This window comes from Bos indicus, chromosome 24 (assembly GCF_029378745.1).
Source record: "Bos indicus isolate NIAB-ARS_2022 breed Sahiwal x Tharparkar chromosome 24, NIAB-ARS_B.indTharparkar_mat_pri_1.0, whole genome shotgun sequence".
Classification (NCBI taxonomy): Eukaryota; Metazoa; Chordata; class Mammalia; order Artiodactyla; family Bovidae; genus Bos; species Bos indicus.
Genome location: NC_091783.1, coordinates 56,358,151 through 56,377,170, shown reverse-complemented (window position 1 = coordinate 56,377,170; position 19,020 = coordinate 56,358,151). Strand labels below are relative to the sequence as shown.

At 43.6% G+C, this 19,020-nt stretch overlaps 1 protein-coding gene across 5 annotated transcripts in view; it reads right to left on the bottom strand.

Moving 5' to 3' along the window:
• Positions 1 to 18,301, bottom strand: part of WDR7 (WD repeat domain 7) — a 352,599-nt gene extending 334,298 nt beyond the window's left edge. For 4 of the 5 annotated variants that reach the window (XM_019986705.2, XM_070779108.1, XM_070779109.1 and 1 more), the window contains exon 1: positions 18,162 to 18,301. The gene's annotated coding sequence lies outside the window, so the exon portion shown is untranslated. Of the gene's footprint in view, positions 1 to 15,557; positions 15,631 to 18,161 lie in introns of those variants that run through there. The other variant, XM_070779107.1, reaches the window with a different exon arrangement.
• Between the last annotated feature and the right edge of the window lie 719 nt (positions 18,302 to 19,020).

Below are 19,020 nucleotides of genomic sequence, written 5' to 3'. Positions count from 1 at the left end.
GTTATTCTCTCCTTAAAAACGCAAACATATCTACTCACCAGCAAGAAGGAAGAAATAATGTGAGGTACATATAATTAGATGCCATAAATTCAAAACTGGACAAGTACCTAATAATGTACGAACACATTTTTAATCTTGCAAAACTACATGTATTCTGACTTTACTAGGTATATTAACATGTTCTCCTTTGAAACAAATTACTCCTTAAAATTATTTTAAGGAAAATTAATTTTCCTTAAAAGTTTACAATTCCCTTTAGCAAATACAACAAACACATTCATTCATGACAACTGAAAGACTACAAGATTCTAACATGAATTTTTGAATCAGAGAAAAGATACATTACTTTCAGAACTTGTTTTGACCTAAATGTATTTCAATGCATTTAGAATTAGCATATGAAAGAATACTTCAAAACCTATAAATCTGGTTACAGTGTAATAATTAGGCAGCAGAAATTTCTTAAACATCTATTAAGAAAAAAAAAATCTTCATTATAAGTAAATATGTTCTATAATTCAATCACTGGTATTTATTTAATAACCTGGACCTGTTTTAGAGACTAATTCATTTACTCAAAACTAAGATAACAGCTTGTGTCTTCCATGGTACTTGTCAGCTATAACCAAACCAATCGATGTCCAGTGAATTACCTAAAATTCAATGTAATCTTCAATCATTACGCCACAGACATGTGGGCTTTCAACACATTTTTCTTCCTCTCTTCAATTTTCTTTTTGTATAATAAAGTCTTCTGGATCTATTTGGCTCTATATGTCATGTGAGTACATGACTTAGATACATCAAAAGCAAGAAAGAACAGGATGAGAAATGTTTAGTTCATTATATGACCAAATGATGTGAACATTCTTAATACAAAGAAATATATATCTCAGTCCAGAAAAAATGTAAATCTCTGAAAACATTTTTTCCCAGCATCTTAAAAATCCAATAAAATAAAAGTGAAAGTAGAAAAGCCATCACAAGTACTGGACGAAATAATGTGAACTGAAGGACAGCATGGCTCATGAGGACAGACCAGTCAAGGATCTCTGAGAGGGACTGACTGAGACGACCACGGAGTCCGTACCAAGTAAACCTGGTCCTGAGGGACTGATCAGAATAAAAAGCGGGCAAACAAGGCAGGAGCTAACTATTCAGTTTGGCAAGACACAGGAATCTAAGTCTGAAGTTTTTGATTAAATGGCAATGTAAATGCAGAGCATGCAGTTTTCCGGCCATCATCATTCAACTGCTCTCTTTATTGGCAACATCACCTGCTGCATGAAGAGAACTGAGTATCAAACTGAGACACAGAGGAAATTTGTATCAAATCTAACTTAAAATCATATTTAGATATTGGCTATTAAATATAATCTTTTTCCTGAAAAAGCTTTAGAGTGAAATAATGGGAGTCCTAGATTCTATCCGTCATCTTGCCACTAACCATGCAGTCTTTGATGACAGCATCTCACTTCTGAGGATTAGCTTTCTCATCAAGAGTATTTATACAATGAATTTTGAATCATCTTTAAGTAAAAAAAAAAATCAAATCATCAAGAGCAGGGGTCTGAGAGATAAAAATCAAGTCATCTCTTTTGCCTACCTAAATTTCATATATTTTTCTGTTTTACCTGATTGCACCTATTTCTCAGTTCTAAACAGAAATAAAACTGTACTGCAGTCAACAACAGCAACAAAAATAACAACTGAAAGAACAATGAACTTACGCTCAGAAAAACTATATTCAAATCCTGACTCTTCTATGCAATCTTGAAAAAGTTACCACTCTAGGCTAGGTCTCAGCTTCCCCATCTGTAAAAGATGGACAATAATATCCTCCTTTCAAAAAGTTGTCAGGGAACACAGACCACACCTTGAAATTTCACTTGAAGAGGTTTTATTCTCAGGTTCTGCAGGCTGCAATCCCCTTGGTGGACCTCTCTTCCCTTAATTTAAATAGGCAGGGACTCCCCTGGTAGACTCCAGACTTCCACAACAGGTGGGGCACAGGTTCAATCCCTGGTCAGGGAACTAAGACCCTGAATGCCATAAATAAGTAAAAATTAACTTTTTAAAATTTAAACATAAATAAATAGGTACAGAATAGCTTAGGTGCTTACATTTTCCAACTTCAAAGTTGACAGGAAAGAAAATTAAACTGTTTTGCATTTTTATTAAAATCTGCCATAAAAAGGAAAGACTACAAGGTTGTGTCTAAACATAACTCCTAGTGCTAGACTCCGTTAGGTCCATCAGTAGCTCTCTCAAAATCACACCACAAACTGATCTCAGAGCTCAGAGGCACACACAGACCTGATTCCTAAGGAAATAAATGCCCTCCTGTATTCTATGCTGTCTTCATTTATCATAAAATTTCATTTACCAGAAAACTTCATTCTCCAATCAATCTGATGAATCTAGACTTTACAAAAACACATTACTCAAAGGTAAGCAGAACTGTAGTATTTATGGATAAAATGACCTGATGTCTGGGCTCTGACATGGGGAGAGGAAGAGGGGTAAGAGGTATAGGAAAGGATGGAGATGAAGTATGATCATCAGTGTGGTGGCTGGAATGCATCCAGATCTACCTCGAGGAACAAAGGACTTCTTACCCCAGCTGCTAAGACCACGAGGTTGTCTTGGCATTTAGTCATTTGGCTAATGACGGCCCCCAGCCAAAGGGAGACACCTTGCCTGCAAGCCACATCCAATGACTGATCAATTTGGACAGTGAAAACGAAAGTCGCTCAGTTATGTCTGACTCTTTGCGGTCCATGGAATTTTCCAGGCCAGAATACTGGAGTGGGTGCCCTTTCCCTTCTCCAAGGGATCTTCCCAACCCAGGGACCGAACCCAGGTCTCCCCCACTGCAAGCAGATTCTTTACCGACTGAGCCACCAGGGAGACCCAGGAATACTGGAGTGGGTAGCCTATCCCTTCTCCAGTGGATCTTCCCAACCCAGGAATGGACCTGGGGTCTCCTGCATTGTAGGCAGGTTCTTTACCAGCTGAGCTATCAGGGAAGCGCAATTTGGAGATAAACAGTAAAGCCCAGTCCCCCTCACATCAATTCAGGATAGTTTGGAGGGGTCGTTCCATCTTCTTTCTACCCTCCAGGGTCACCTGAGATTCTGTTGGGACTCATTACAGCTCAACTCCTCCCTCTGACCAAACCTGCTTCCTTTCCCCAGGAAACTCAACCATAAAAATAAGTGTTGAAGCTATTTTTAGTACAAGAGTCCTCACCATATTGTTCTTACTATTAATAGTTTTACATATTTGAAAATTTCTCTAATTGTTCATGGGTTCATAGAGAGAACTTTAGTGTCCATTAGTCGGGGGTTAAACAAATTTATTAGCGAGTCTTACAATAGAACACTGATGCATGATATAAAGACTAATCTCCAAAATATATAGTAAGAGGAAAAGGTGCAGTACTGTATATGAAATACACTCCTGTCTGGGGTTCTAAAAGAGGGGCTATATACATACACACACACACACACATCTATACATATACACATACAAATATTTACAATAATTCTGTAATGATACCAATTTAAAAAAATAGTAATGATAAGTATACCTCTAAAAAGGAAGAGAAATAAGAGGCTGGACTGAGTGGGAATCCTGATTCTCAAGATAAACTCTTTGGTCTTAAGGGTTATTCCCCCCTACCTTTGGGTATTTCACTGTATTCCAAAAGACAGTTTAATAAATAAAATGGCCCACGGATTTCCCTGGTAGTCCAGTGGTTAGGACTCCACGTTTCCACTGCAGGGGACACGGGTTCGATCCCTGGTCCGGGAACCAAGATCCCACAAGCCATGTGCTGTGTGTGTGCTTAGTCACTTAGTCGTGTCCGACTCTTACAACCCCATAGACTGTAGCCTGCCAGGCTCCTCTGACCGTGGAATTCTTCGGGCAAAAATACTGGAGTGGGTTTCCATTTCCTTCTCCACCACAAGCCGTGAGGTGGAGCCAAAAGAATAAATAAATAAAATAAAACATATGGCCTTGATTCACCAAGTTCTTTAAGATGCCCATACACACACAAACATGAGTTTTCAAAAACATTTAACTATAATAAACATTTGACTTTAGCCTATAACCCGTTCCAGTACTAGTTCTTCTCTGCTATGAGGGACCTGTTCCAAAACCCATGATTCACGACTCCTGCAATCATGTTTTCACAATATTTTCTATACACTGGTGCAGAACACTCACCGCTGTGTGTAATTATTTGTTTATAAATGCACCCATTCCACTAAAAGCTGTGCCCTTCTAGAGTAAAACCAGATCATTCAAGTAAGTCCACCATCTTTGTGATTCAATCACTATCAAGCAAACTGCATTCCACTAGGATATGAGGTGGTTTACCAGCACCCAGAATAGTTATAGACTCTTACTAGTGACTCCCTGGTAGCTCAGTTGGTAAAGAATCTGCCTGCAGTGCAGGAGACCCAGGTTCAGGAAGACCCCTGGACAAGGAAATGGCAAACCACTCTAGTATTTTTGCCTGCAAAACTCCATGGACAGAGGAGTCTGGCAGACAACAGTCCATGAGATCGCAAGAGTCAGACACGACTTAGCAACTAAACCACCACTACTACTGCTGACCAACTGGGCTTCCCTGGTGGCTCAGATAGTAAAGCATTTGCCTGCAGTGGGAGACCCAGGTTCAATCCCTGAGTCAGGAAGATGCCCTGGAGAAGGGAATGGCTACCCACTCCATCTTGCCTGGACAGTTCCATGGATAGAGGAGTATGTATTTGCTGAATGATACGTATTTACTTGTTGAATGAATACATATTTATTGAATGAACAAACAGAGAATCACAATAACTAGCATTTATTATTAAGCTTTCACTGTGTGCCAAGCAAGCTATTTCTGAGGAAGAAACATCTCATCTTTTTAGATTTAGAAGATTTAAATCTAAATCAGCAAAAAATTAAATTAGAAGAAAATTTAAATTAGATTTAAATTCTTCCCGGACTCTTTGAAGGATCTTACTCTCTTAATTTGGAGAAGGAAATGGCAACCCACTCCAGTATTCTTGCCTGGAAAAACCCCATGGACGGAGGAGCCTGGTAGACTACAGACCATGGGGTCCAAAGAGTCGGACACGACTGAGCAACTTCACTTCACTCCCTTAACTGACTACCATTTTATCTGTCTGTCAACTAAATTAGCCTTTGTCCTTCAAACATGTTCTAATCTCACTTTTGACCAAAATACCTTCACTTGTTACCGCCCCCTGCATGTAAATCTGGCAATCTCTCTCTCCCTCCCTCTCACATTCATTCTTTCTCCCATTTTCTCTCTCTTTCTCTCATTGTTAGGACAATCAACACTTTGAACCCCCCTGGCCTTTAATGCAGTGTTTCCATTTCCTTACTACCAACTGCCTCATGTAGTATAGATTGTATCTTCAAACAGACTTAAGATCTCCCGCTACACAGAGGTCAACATTTTTGATATGATCCTCCACGGAAGAACCCTCCAGTACTGCAGAGAGAAGCAAGGTCCCAGAAGAGAAGTGAGGAAACAGGACACTTTGACATCCTTAGACTACTGTGGATTCCTACTTTCCTAACCATCTTACTCAGTCCTTACGTGATATTCAGTCTCCTATAGCTACTCGCTTGACACAGCTGATCACTTGCTAATCCTCGACTCTCCTCTCTCAGGTTTCCAGTACAGTGTACTCTCCGGTTATCTTTTTCCTATTTCTTCAGCTTTCTCCTGCTTAGCTCTGTAAAGGCCTAACAAAGCCTAAGAAAAATTCAAGGCAAAGGGGAAAAATCTTTCATCCCTCTTTTTCACTAGATTTGGAGGGTTTTTTTCTTTTCCTTTCACTCAATGGTTTGTAGGATCTCAGTTCCTCATCAGGGATTGAACCCAGGCCATGGCAATGAAAGCCTGGAATCCTAATGACGAAGCCACCAGGGAACTCCCAAAGGAATATTTATAAATTTGACTGTTCTTTTAATAAAAGGCTTAAGATGAAATCTACTTTCCCCCTTGTGATTCTCCCCAATTTTTTATTATAAAAAATGTTAAATATACAAAAAGTTCAAAAATAGTATAAAGATGACTCAATAAATAAATATTATTTACTAATATTAGCAAATAAACTATCAAGTTTGACACACTGCACTTGACTGTGATGCCTCCTTGCTCTTTAGTTCTAGAACAAGTCTCACTCATTTTTCATACTGACTTTCATGCTTCATTCTAACTTTAAAAAACAAAACCAACTGCTTGAAAAATGTTCCACATTTCACATCTAATTGTATTTATGATGTCATTTATCATGCATTCATCTGTCTCCTACTTTTCTTATAAACTGGAAGTCAGATCTAAAGGTATCAGCAGGCTCCCTCATACTGTATCAGTACGTATCAGTGTCCTTCATACTGCATCACCAACGGGAGGCACGTGACATCACGCTGTCCCATCGTCGGTGATGCCACCCATGACCACCTGACTAAGGCAGTGACTACCAGCTACCTCCACCATAACTCTTTTTTCCCTTTAAAACTATGAATAACCTAGGGAGTGACACTCTGGCAAGACCATCCTCTTCTGTAAAATCTAATGGGATACTGGTATTCCAGATGACTTCTAAAAGCTACAAGTGTCAAGACGATATAGAAAAATCTGGTATCAGGTCAGTGTTCATCTCTCTACACTGCTTTTCTAATGCTCAAATGCTACAGCGAGATACACGTCCAGCCCAGGAACACAGGCGTCTTCATAGGAGAGTTAACACTGCCTCAGTCTGTTTGCTTCCTGTGCCCTAGGCAGGCCCTCTGAGGCCTGCAGACAAAAACAAACTCAAAGTCTCTCTCTTGAGAATGGGCACACACACATGAACAAGAGCAGGCAGGCCGCCACCTATCAACAGGGATAATGAAAAGCAGAGACTACAGACTAAGTAATTAAACGTACCCGCCACCAAGACAATGAATGAAGAAAAGATTCTTTAAAGGTTTGTTCACATTCACAGAACATCCCTACATCATTTGTCAAAAAAACGTGTTCAAGTCAAACTCACGGTGTGATGAAGGTAGCAGTCATTATGATTATGAATTTTCTTTGTGCTTGTTTTGTGCTTTTGTGGTCAATTCACTGAAGACTTAGAAAAACCTGAATCAGATGATGAAGACTGTTTATTGTAACGCAATGAGACAGCTAGATCGTAAAATGCTCTGAAGGAATCACTGAGCTGCCTCCTCAGAATTAGGGTCAGTGAGGGACTTCACCTCCTGAATACTAAGCTCCTTGCTAAATTGCCAAGATTATACTTTATTTGAGTGGCAAGAAATCTGCTTCCAGGGAACCTGACACTTCAGGAAGGCTTTGCTAAAGGAAGTTCCAGGATTCTGTTTCAAAAGAACATGTGGAATGAGCAGATGGCAACAGAAGACTCCACTTGTTTCTCATTGCAAAGACAGCCCTGAGCGTGAGAGCTGGGTTTTGAAGAACTGTAGAGCTATCTCGTCAAAAATCCATCCCATTTTAAAAATGATTCATAGGCTTCGAGGCCTATGAATCACGTTTTGAATTTCTGCAGCTATTTATGGTCTACCCATCGTCAAAGTGCCTCAGTTTCAAGAGTTACCGATTAGGCCACAAACAAGTGATGCCCACCAAGCCCCTACATCTTAGGGAAAACAGAGCCCATCTGGTAGAACTGACTTCATCTCCCTCACCTACTAGAATCTCACCACCATCCCCAATCATTCCTACTTCTTCCCCTCAGAAAGGAAACTGCCATCAAAACCCTGAGCACTGAAGCTTTTCATGGTTTATAAAGTAAAATAACACAGAAGAAGAAACAAATGTGCTTCCCCAACTAGAAGATGAACTGCCACAGTATCCTGGGGATCAGTCAGGTCTGCTGAGTACACGTGAAGACTTGAGAGTCACACGGACTAGGGGAGACCCCAGCTCCCCCTGTTTACTAACTGCGCACGCTCCGTCGCTCAGTCGTGTCCGCCTCTCTGCGACCCCATGGACCGCAGCCCACCAGGCTCCTCTGTCCGTGAAATCCTCTGGGCAAGAATACTGGAGTGGGTAGCCATTTCCTTCTCCATTTACTTACTGCAAACCCTGAGCAAACATCGGAATGTCCTCACTTGTAACATCACCCTCCTCCGTATACACAGACAACAGCACAGCGTTCCACCTGCCACACAAATGTTCCTAGAAAGGTCACCCAAACCTCCCCCTTGCTGAGCCCAAGTCAAGTCCTAATCCTCTTTACTGCCCTACCAGCAGCACTGGTACACTTCATATTTCTCCCTCGAAAGACTTCTTCACTTGGCGTCCACATCTTCATACGCTGCTGCTACCGAAGCAGCTTGTCTTGTCTCCGAAGCGTTAGTCTCCACTTTCCCTCATTTTCTGACCTTTAAACGTGGGAATACTCAGAGCCGAGTCCTTGGACTTGTCTCCTCTGGCAACACGCCCTCCCCACTTCCCTCAGTGATCTCCCCAAGCCTCACAATTTTATTTTTAATATAACTTTATTGATGTACGTATGTATTTTTGGCTGTGCTGGGTCTTCATGGCTGCACAGACTTCTTCTCTAGCTGCATTGAGCAGGGGCTACTCTCCAGTTGCGGTGCGAGGCTTCTCATTGCGGTGCCTTCTCTTGCTACAGAGTGTGGGCCCCAGGGTGCTTGGGCTTCAAGAGTTGCGGCTCCCAGGCTCCGGAGCACAGGCTCAGGAGTTGTGGCTCATGGGCTTAGTTGGTCCACGGCATGTGGGATCTTCCCAGACCAGGGCTCGAACCCGTGGCAGGTGGATTTGTTACCCTTGAGCCACCTGGGAAGCCCCAGCCTCACAACTTGAAACAGCAGCTAAGCATTGACAATTCCCCCGTTCCCAGCAAGGGGCTCTCCTCTGACTCCATCCTCACAAACACAGCTTCCTATTCAGCACTTCCATCTGGATGGCTAATAAGCTTCTCAACTCTGACGGGTTCAAAAGTGAGTCTCTGGTCTTCTTCCCCAAACCTGGCCCTCCCACAGTCTTCCCCAGCTTAGGGGACAGGAAGTCATTCTTTGGAGCTCCTTCACCCACTTCAGATCTCTGCTAAAATGTTGTCTGCTTAGCGAGGCCTTTCCTAACCAATATAAATTGTAAAACCCACCACCCCAACAGTATTTTGCTATACTGCTCCAGAGCCCTTACAGTCATTTAACATACCAAATGCTTATTTATTTTTGTCTGAATCTGTCACCGTAGCATAAATTCCATGAAGGTGATGATTTATGTTTCTTTTGTTCTATCTTGTATTCCCAGTGCCTAGAATTTCAGCTACATAGGAGGTACCCAAATATTTACTGAATAAATGAACAAAGTAACGAATGAAGATTCTTGAGAGTCCCTTGGACAGCAAGGAGATCCAACCAGTTCATCCTAAAGGAAATCAGTCCTGAATAATCACTGGAAGGACTGATGCTGAAGCTGAAACTCCAATACCTTGGCCACCTGATGCAAAGAACTGACTCACTAGAAAAGACCCTGATACTGGGAATGATTGAAGGCGGGAGGAGAAGGGGACGACAGAGGATGCGATGGTTGGATGGAATCACCAACTCAAAGGACATGAGCTGAGTAAGCTCCAGGAGTTGGCGATGGACAGGGAAGCCTGACATGCTGCAGCCCATGGGGTCGCAAAGAGTCGGACATGACTGAGTGACTGAACTGAACTGAATGAATGAAACGTGTGCCTGGCTTTAAAAAAGTTGTATCCATCAACAAATTAAAATACATCTTGATCTTATATGCTTTGGATTTCCGTTTTTAATCAATGAATTTTTCTACAATAATGTCAACAATTAATATGAATCCCCTTAATCAAATCCCCACTAGCATACTAATTGTAGTTGCAGCTACAGGTTGCACCTATATTCTGGCCTCTTTCCTTGTATCTGTGACACATACACAATAAGACGTGGCTTAGGACCTAGGCAGCAAATTAACTAACATGGTTTACTTTAAGTTATTGTTACCACACTCACTAAGGTCTACTAACCTTAGTAACTTTAAGTAAAGTTTCTTAAACTTAGTAAACTGGAGCTTTATTAGTGTAAGGTTTTCCTCATTAATGGTGATGTTTATTGTTTGTTCATATTTGAAATGTTTAGAAAAAAGAAGAGCCCTTAAGGAAGACAGCCAAATAAAAAACTTGAATGTGAGAACAGAAGGTAACTGGCACATTCTATCAATCTGTTATCATTGACATATACTAACTGCCAACATTCATAAAGAAATACGTATGTGCAAAACACCAGTAAAATGTCTTCAGGGAGCTTGAGGGGTCATGAGTTACAATTGCTAACTGGATGGGAGACGGTGGTTAAACAACCATGTCTTTCCAGCAGTTTTCCGTTCTACAAGAGCCTACAGAATAACTTGCAAACTTCAGAAGGTTTCTCCGTCCTGAACTGACCAGCGCTCTAACGCTGCATTGCTCCAACGTTTCTTGGTGACTACTAACACAAACAACTATCAGTCCAAAGAACCTACATTTTCATTAAACACCACCAATACATTTTGCAAAAGATGCCCGATTTTACTTAAATTAATTACTGTTTTATGAATCTAATGTCTATGTTACTTAATACAAAAGAAATTAAAATTTCACTTGGACAGAACTTGCTGAATACAGTCACAGTGTAAGACTTCTTCCAATATTATCTTTTGTGCTCTTATCAGCAAAGCAGTTTTAAGTATCAGATCCAGATCCAGGCTTCCCAGGTGGCACAGTGGTAAAGAATCCACCTGCCAATGCAAGAGGCGAGAGAGAGTCAGGTTCGATCCCTGGGTTGGGAAGATCCCCTGGAGTAGGAAGTGGCAAACCACTCCAGTATTCATGCCTGGAAAATTCCAATGACAGAGAAGCCTGGTGGGCTGCAGTCCATGGGGTCGCAAAAGAGTCAGACACAACTGAGTGCACACAGATCCATACAAAAGCTCTCAGAGGGCTCTGCCCACGACCACTGGCCTCCATATATGTAAGACTGAGGACACTGTGTAAAGTGCAGCAATGACCTCACTGACCCCACACTCTAATCATTGAGCTTATCTGTTCCAACAACAAAATAGTTTCAAAAAAAAAAAGTAACAGATAAACCAATAATAAAAATGCTACCGAAGACCTCCCTGGTGGTACATGGGATGAGAATCCTCCTGCCAATGCACAGGGTACAGGTGTGATTACTGGTCCGGGGAGATTCCACATACTGTGGAGCAACTAAGCCCCTTCACCGCAACTACTGAGCCTCTGCTCCAGGGCTCGGAGCCACAAAGAATGAATCACTTGCCGCAACTACCGAGGCCCTCAGGCCCCAGAGCCCGCACTCTGCAATGCAGAGCAAGGAAGACCCAGCACAGCCAAAGATTAAAAGATAAAAAAAGTGCTACCTAGTTCCAGGCCTAACTCTACAAGTACCAAAATTATTTCAAGATTTGTACTACAAATTTTGATCTCTTTCTAGTAGAACACACACACAAAGGTAAAATATCAATATGTGAAATTCAGTAGCGTTTTCTTCTATGAGCAATAATCTACTCTAAATTAGTATATATTCACAGTATTTTTTTTAAACTACAAAACTTTTCTTTCTGTTCGGTCATAAATGGAAGACTATGCCATGCTCTTGGATAAGGTGATCTAATGTTATAAAGACATCAGTTTTCCCCATAACAGACATACATTTAATGCACAGTAAATCAAAATTCTACGTGTATTGTTTTTTAGAAACTCTAGCTTCAAAATACATAGAAAAGAATAAAAATCCACAAATAGTCAAGCCAACTTTGAAAATCAAAAAAGAATGGAAAACTTGCCTTATCAGAAATTTAACATCACTAGCCATTTGGGAAACATAAATTAAGATCACAATGAACTATAGTGATAATACCAAATGCCGGCTAGGATGCAAAGAAACTGTCTCTCATACACTGCTGGTGGGAACGTATGGAAGCAGCTTGAAAGAGGTCTTGGTGGTGACAGGATAGTTCTGTATCTTTTTTTAAAAATGTATTATTTATCTATTTATTTGCCTCTGCCAGGTCTTAGCTGCAGCATGTGGGATCTAGTTCCCCGATCAGGATCAAACCTGGGCTCCCTGCATTAGGAGTGTGCAGTCTTAGCTACCGGTCCACCGGGGAGTCCCCCGGTCTGTATCTCGACTGCAGTGGTGGCTACAGGAGTCTATCCACACAGGTGATAAATGGCAAAGCACTACATAAGGCACTGCACAGATGGCAACTTCTTGGTTTTACTGTTTACTAAAGTTGTATCAAATATAACCTTGGAAGGAAACTGGTGGATTTACATGAAATGTAACCAGTGGGAGAAATCAGCCCTCTTGTAGCACTTTTGCAACTTCCTTAATCTAGAATTATTTCAACATAAAGCTAAAACAAAATAAATGGAAAGACTTACTTATGTAAGAAAAAAATACACAAAGCCATAGTACTAAAATAGCGTGATATTAGAACAAAAGCAAAGAAATGAGCCAAAGGAACAGAATACAGTGTTGAGAGCTTGTATAAGAGGTTAATACACAGCGAGTGTAGCAGCACTTATCTATGGGGAAAGGAGAGACCGACACTAGGAAGTCTGACACGCTATGTGGAAAATAAACCGAATCTCTATCTTGCGACACCTAAAAAAACACTCCGGATGGATTCGAGACCTATAAATTTAAAGGAAAACTATAAAGTTAGTAGTACATAAAACAGGAGAACAACTTTGTGCCACAGAGTTGCGGAAAGATTTCTTTAATCAAAAACACAAAGCATAGGCAAAAAAATTTTTCATTTTATTATGTCAAACTGAAAATTTCTGTTCAATGAAGGACATAAAATAAAGTTGGAGACAAATGACAGAATAGGAACAGAAACAATATTTAAAGGACTAGAATCGAGGCAATGGGCTCCCCAGGTGGCTCAGTGGTAAAGAATCCACCTGCCAATGCAGGGAAACACAGGTTTGATCCCTGGTCCCGGGAGATCCCCTGGAGAAGGAAATGGCAACCCACTCCAGGATTCTCATCTGTGAAATCCCATGGCCGGAGTAGTTTGCCGGGCATGTCGCAAAAGAGTAGGACACAATTTAGCAACTAAAACAACAAACAACAATCTAGGAAATACAAGGAGCTTCTGAAGATCAACAAGGAAAAGTGTGAATCCTCAGAACAGAAATGGGTAAAGCATATGCAAAATACATAGCCAATGGGAATCTGCTGTGTGGCTCAGGGAACCCAAACAGGGACCCTGAGACCACCTAGAGGCGTAGGATGGGCAGGGAGATGGGAGGGAGGTTCAAGAGCGAGGGGACATAGGTATACCTGGGGCTGACTCATGCTGTTGAATGGCAGAAACCAACAAAATTCTGGAAAGCAATTATTCTTCAATTAAAAAATAAATTTTTTAAGAAAGAAAAAAAAAGATCGGTAAAAGAGTGAACAATTTTACAAAAGGAAAAACCCCAGAAGATAAAATGCTCATAGAGACTCACACTCATGAGTAATAGTGAAAAGTAATTCGAGATTCACTTTGTACCCAGAGGTCTGGAGGAAAGCAGGGCGCCGGATAATACTGAGCATCAGCGGGGATACAAGGATACAGAAACTCTCCTGAACTGCCTACAGGAAGAGAGACCATTGCAGCTCATTCTGGGAACACAGTCTGGCAAACCTTCAATAAAAACACAAGCACCCTATAATCCAGAAGTTGTGTTGCTAGACGGATATCTCAAAGAAAGCATCACAGACGTCTAAAAGGTACATTTATCACAATATTGCCTGAAGTGGCAGGAAAATGAAAGCTAGATGGGTGTCCACAAAGGGAAGAGTCCACGTACTGTCAGTTCAGTGCAGTCGCTCAGTCGTGTCCGACTCTTTGCGACCCCATGAATCGCAGCACACCAGGCCTCCCTGTCCATCACCAACTCCCGGAGTTTACCCAAACTCATGTCCATCGAGTCGGTGATGCCATCCAGCCATCTCATCCTCTGTTGTCCCCTTCTCCTCCTGCCCCCAATCCCTCCCAGCATCAGAGTCTTCTTCATGTGAGGTGGCCAAAGTTTTGGAGTTTCAGCTTTAGCATCATTCCTTCCAAAGAACACCCAGGACTGATCTCCTTTAGAATGGACTGGTTGGATCTCCTTGCAGTCCAAGGGACTCTCAAGAGTCTTCTCCAATACCACAGTTCAAAAGCATCAATTCTTCAGCGCTCAGCTTTCTTCACAGTCCAACTCTCACATCCATACATGACCACTGGAAAAACCATAGCCTTGACTAGATGGACCTTTGTTGGCAAAGTAATGTCTCTGCTTTTCAATATGTTATCTAGGTTGGTCATAACTTTCCTTCCAAGGAGTAAGCGTCTTTTAATTTCATGGCTGCAATCACCATCTGCAGTGATTTTGGAGACCCCCAAAATAAAGTTTGACACTGTTTCCACTGTTTTCCCATCTATTTCCCATGAAGTGATGGGACCGGATGCCATGATCTTAGTTTTCTGAATGTTGAGCTTTAAGCCAACTTTTTCACTCTCCTATTTCACTTTCATCAAGAGGCTTTTGAGTTCCTCTTCACTTTCTGCCATAAGGGTGGTGTCATCTGCATATCTGAGGTTATTGATATTTCTCCCGGCAATAAACTGGAGTGGGTTGCCATTTCCTTCTCCAGGGGATCTTCCCGACCCAGGGATTGAACCCAGGTCTCCCGCATTGCAGGCAGATGCTTTAACCTCTGAGCCACCAGGGAAGCCCTAGTATCAACTGTAGGAGATGCAAATTCTGAAATACTCAGAATGCAGCAACTAGAAGCAATAGATGGCAACACAAATAGATCCTTAAATAGTAGATGGTGGGGCTTCCTGGTGGCTCAATGGTAAAAGAATCTGCCTGCCAATGCAGGAGGCTCCGGTCCCACCCCTGATTCAGGAAGCCATACGCTGTGCAGCAACTGAATCCCTGCAACACAACTATTGAGCTTGTGCTCCAGGTCCCACAAGCTCCGACTACTGAAACCCGCAAGCCCCGGACCCACGCTCTGCAGCTACAGAAGCCACTGCAGTGAGAGGCCCGAGCACTGAAACTAGAGTAGCACTTCCCCCACACACACACACACAACTAAAGAAAAGCCTGGGACTTCCCTGGCGGTCCAGTGGTTAAGACTCCGCGCTTCCAATGCAGGGGCTCTGGGTTCCGTTCCTGGTCAGGGAACTAGATCCCACATACTGAAACTAAAAGATCTTGCTCCCGGCAAGGAAGATCCCAAGAGCCCGCAACTAAGACTCCAGTACAGCCAAATAAATAAATAAAAATAAAATTTTTTTTGAAAAAAGCCCACATGCAGAAACCAAGACCTAGCACAGCCAAAAATAAATGAATAAATAATATTAAAAATAGTAGAGAGCAGGAAGAGAAAAAAAATTTAACGAGATCATGCACAATATCATCTCTATAAACTTAAAATGCGGGTGCTCAAAACAACATACATCGAAGAACACATACCAACAGAAGGATGCATATCATACATGCTGCAGTGGCTGCCCGGGGGCTGGTGGGCAAGGGAAGGGAGTGGAAACTGGAAATAAAAGACAAAGAATGGGGGGAAAAAAAACAGGAGATGTGTACAGCACCAGTGATGATTGCTGAATTGAAAAAGATTAACTCAACTCTCTGCATCTGAGATCCAAAACAAACCTTAGGACTGACCCGCATAGAGGACACCACTAAGGCTAAATGTCAGCCCAGCTCCCGGTGAGAAGGGCACAACACCCCGCTCACTACCTGCAGAGTCTGCCGCGCTCGCCTGCTGCACAGATAAACCAGCCACCTCACTGCCTCTGTTTCAAAACAGAGCTTCTATCTGTTAAAGGAAATCGCAAGATCACACTCAGTCCTTGAGCCAGGCCACGTTCCTACTTCTTGCCTCAGAATGTCTGGAGGTAGGGGCTACCTCAGATGTTCAATAACTCACTGCTGCTGCTGCTGCTGCTGCTGCTAAGTCGCTTCAGTCGTGTCTGACTCTGTGCGACCCCATAGACGGCAGCCCACCAGGCTCCCCCGTCCCTGGGATTCTCCAGGCAAGAACACTGGAGTGGGTTGCCATTTCTTCCTCCAGTGCATGAAAGTGAAAAGTGAGAACCACCCTAATCAGTGATCTGAGACCTACAGAATTCAGTCTCAACTGAGCTGCCTGTAGGGTGAGTACCCAGGCTGGCCTCTAGGGCAGAGGCAGCTATGACAGCCACTAGAAGGGGTGGTCCTGTACCCACCTGACTGAAGGGAATGCGGGGAACGTTAGAGAGCTGTCGGGCAGTTAACATTCTAGTGCTGGAATATGAATCTTGGTCCCAGGATCTGTGCCTTTTCCCACTTTGCTATACTGTCTAAAATGGCTCTGAGCTAGAATCCAAGTATAAATAAAGGTTGGTATTCCCTTCTATTAAAAAAGAAAAGAAAAGGGCGGGGTGGGGAGGGGGGCTTTCCTAGTAGTGCAGTGGTTAAGAATCCGCTTTGCAATGCAGAGGACACGGGTTCCATCCCTGGTTCAGGAAGATTCCACATGCCTCCGATCAACTAGGCCCGTGTGCCACAACTACTCGGCCCGTGAGGGGCAACTTCTGAAGCCCTCATGCCCTGGAGCCTGTGCTCCGCAGCAGGAAAAGCTACTGCGGTGAGAAGCCGGTGCGCTGCAACTAGAGAATAAGCCCCGGGCGCTGCAACCAGAGAAAGCTTGCACCGTAAGGGAGACCCAGCACAGCCAAAAATAAGTTACATAAATAAAATTAAAGAAAAAATGCATGTGTGGAATCTAACATAACACAAATGAACTTATCTTTGCAACAGACTCACAGACATAGAAAACAGGCTTGTGACTGCCAAGGGGGAAGGTGGGTGAAGGAGGCAAGGACTGGGAGCTTGAGATTAGCAAATGCAGACTATTATATTTTGTATTACTGAATCACTGTGCGTACACGTACACCAGGAACTAACACAACATTGTAAATCAACTATGTTTCAATAAAATACTTAAAAAAAAAAAAAGGAAAATTAACCAGGCATTTAATACGTGTTTATACTGTTCTGTTTGCCCAATTTGAAATAACTAAGATGTTACTTTAGATGAAATCAAGATAACCTTTGATTCTTCGTAATACTAAAGGCATTTCAACACTTTATTTTTCACTTTTAAGCGGTCCTCCACCTCCATACTGTCACAAATTGCTTATAAAGAAACGAGTGTGTATATTTCAAAACTCAATTTCTCTCATATAACAGGCGATCTTGACATCCTGACTGTAAAGCCCTAAATGATAAACATCTCAAAGAGTCACAGCTTGCCTTTTTTGGCTCATGTCAAATGCTACTGTGAAAGCAAACTGTAGCTCTCACTGAACCCTAAAATCAGATGCATCAACTCCAACGCTTCCTGTGATGCAGCTGCCATAATTTCAAATTCTAGGACCTGAGAAACTGACATAGCAAGTGAATCAAAGCACAAAACGGCAGCTTTTGAATCCAAGGCGGGGGGTATGGCTAACTCCAAGCACAGAGCTTCAGAACGCTGGGACCCACTAAGTAAGTGGGCGCTGGGGGCAGGTATCCGCTTAGATCGAGTCCTAGGGCAGGGAGACGAGAGCGGGCAGGTGTACTAACAGATGTCTCAGCACCCTAGGCAAGGGCAAACCAAAGAGGATCGGGAAGGGCTGTGTGAATCCCCGAAGCAAGCACATTTCCCAAAAGCCCTGTCAAGAACCACCCACCCGTCAACGTCAAGCATCTCGCTCCGTTTAGATTGCCACTGGGAGTGGAGGAGCATCCCATCCCAAGAGGAGAGCCAGCGTCGGCAAGAGCGCTGTCACTCACTAGGCCGGGGGGGCCCCGAAGACCCCGGGCAGGACCCACGCTCCGGGCACTGGCGCCGAGCTGCGGGCCCGAACCTGCGGGCGCCGGCACGGATCAGAGCTTCCAGCGGCGGCGATCGGACGGCGGACACCGCCGCCAGAGGGAGCGGGGCGGGGACCCTCCGAGCCCCTGGCCCCTGAACCCTACGGCGGGGGTGCAGCCGCGCTGAGACCTCCCCCCGGGAAAGCCCGAGAGCCCCCTCACCTGTCACAGCCTCATCGTGTGCCGGGCTATTTCCCGTCCCTCCGGCCAAGAGGACCAGGCGAGGACGTGTCCGGGCGGGACGCCGGGTGGGCAAACCCGGGCGCGGAAACTTCGGGCTGGAACCCCAGCCCAGCCTCCGCCTCGGTAACGCGGCTGCGAGGCGCCCGTTGCCGCCTCCACCGCCGCCGCTACTGCAGCAAATCAGCTGACACCCGCCAACTGCCGTGACGTCCCCTGCAACTGTCGCAAAAAAATGAGGGGGCGGGAAAGGCTTGTCTCCACACACGCCCGGCCTGAGCCGGCACCCGAGAGGCAGGCTGAGTTACCATGGAGACCACCCGGAGGCCGCCATGTCAGCTGAGGGCATGGAGTGCGCGGCCGGCATTTTGGTTAAGGGAAAGCCTCTCTAGGCTCTCTTCTCGCCTCGGATTCCCGCTTTCCACCGCCCGCCTGGAAGGACCAAGATGGAAGGATGGAGGAAATGGCAGGTCTAGGTGTTTGCACCCTGTGACCGGGATGCTGCACGTTTACTCTTCTGCTCACCCCACCCCCAACCGAGACTAGGTCCAGACTCCTGGAAGGTGTTAGCTCTGGAACTTGGTTACTGTTAACCTCTGACCCCGATCTAGGCTGCTGGCCCCTTGACGCAGAGGGCCAAAGGAGGAACCCGGCTGCTTGATCTTTGCAGTATGGAGACCTGTGACATACTTAGACAGTATATCAGTTTTCATATTTAGAATTTTATACCTTTTAAGCTGGAAACTCTTTTTGCACGTTGAGTCACTGTCATCTGTTGTATTTTTGGCTACAGCTATTTGCTTCCTCCTTCCTAGAGGAGTTTATATGTTCTTACCTCACA